Source organism: Cebus imitator, unplaced genomic scaffold (assembly GCF_001604975.1).
Source record: "Cebus imitator isolate Cc_AM_T3 unplaced genomic scaffold, Cebus_imitator-1.0 Scaffold499, whole genome shotgun sequence".
Lineage (NCBI taxonomy): Eukaryota > Metazoa > Chordata > Mammalia > Primates > Cebidae > Cebus > Cebus imitator.
The window spans coordinates 433,932-435,496 of record NW_016107814.1 but is presented as its reverse complement, the minus strand read 5'-3'; the positions used below and the strand labels follow the sequence as shown (position 1 = coordinate 435,496).

The 1,565-nt window shown below is 46.7% G+C and overlaps 1 protein-coding gene across 2 annotated transcripts in view; it reads right to left on the bottom strand.

Annotated features, from left to right (window-relative positions):
• SNAPC3 (small nuclear RNA activating complex polypeptide 3) overlaps window positions 1–1,565 on the bottom strand; it is a 48,143-nt gene that overhangs the window by 44,330 nt on the left and 2,248 nt on the right. The gene's annotated exons all lie outside the window — the stretch shown is intronic.

Sequence of the window (1,565 nt, the reverse complement as noted above, 5' to 3'; positions counted from 1 at the left end):
AAAAAAAAAAAAGGCCAGCAAGGGTCTATTCCATAGAGGCCTTTGTGAGCCACTACAGGCTCAGGGCTTTAGCCTAAGGGACATCCAAAGGTTTTAGGCAAGGGAGTAACACAGAGACTAACACAATCAGATTTGCTTTCTAGACAAATACAACTAATCAACAATAGTTACAGAGCACCAATTGGAACAAGGTAGTATAGTAGCCTGAGGACAATACATAGATGAGAGTTAGGACTCTCAACGTGCCTTCAAGGACTTTAAAAATGTTAGCATTCAAGGCAGTATAAATGCATCTGTTTCTTGGCTGGGCGTGGTGGCTCACGCCTGTAATCCCAGCACTCTGGGAGATCGAGCCTCGAGGATCATTGGAGGTCAGGAGTTTAAGACCAGCCTGGTCAAAATGTTGAAACCCCATCTCTACTAAAAATACAAAATTTAGCTGGGTGTGGTGGTGCACACCTGTAATTCCAGCTACTTGGGAGGCTGAGGCAGGAGAATTGCTGCAATCCAGGAGACAGAGGTTGCAGTGAGCCAGTATTGTGCCATGGCACTTCAGTTTGGGCAACAGCGTAGGACTCGTTCTCGGGGGGCGCAGGGAATAAGTGGTATCTGCTGGGCGTGATAGCTCATGCCTGTAATCGTCGCACTTTGGGAGGCCGAGGAGGGCAGATCATATGAGCTCAGGAGTTTGAAACCAGCCTGACCAACATGGTGAAACCCATTTCTACTAAAAATGCAAAAAAGCTAGCTGGCCATGGTGGCGGGTGCCTGTAATCCCTGTAATCCCAGCTACTCAGGAGGCTGAGGCAGGAGAATCCCTTGAACCCAGGAGGCAGAGGTGGCAGTGAGCAGAGATCACACACTGCACTCCGGCCTGGGCAACAGACCAAGACTCTGTCTCAAACAATAAAATAGAAAACATAAAATAAAATAAAGAAGTGGTATGTTTCAGATGGGAAAGAGGCCACATGCATCTTGAGCCATCCAAAAGAGAAAGTGGTTGAAAATAAATCTGGAAAGACAGATTTGGGATATATGTGGAAGGCTTCAAATGTCCAGCTAAGGAGTTTGAAATTTTTCCATACAGGAAGTGTAAGGCCATAGACCATTTTAAGCAAAATGGCATGCTCAGGCAATAGCGTGATGGATAAATCAGTGGGAGAAATGACTATTTAGCAGAGACAGTTAGGAACCTTGCATAGTGCTCCAGGTGTTGCTGCTGTAAAAGTTAGCAGTAGGAACCAGGGGAACAGATTTGGCAGTTATTATAAAAGAAAACCCAGGTAGAGTTGAAATGACTGCCTGAATATTTGAGGGGGATAACAGGGTAGGATCAAGAATGACAGAACACGGCTGAGGTGGTAAGAAACAAGTGGACTGGCCGGGTGCGGTGGCTCAATCCCAGCACTTTGAGAGGCCGAGGCGGGTGGATCACAAAGTCAAGAGATCGAGACTATCCTTGTCAACATAGTGAAACCCCGTCTCTACTAAAAATACAAAACATTAGGTGGGCATGGTGGCGCGTGCCTGTAATCCCAGCTACTCAGGAGGCTGAGGCAGGAGAA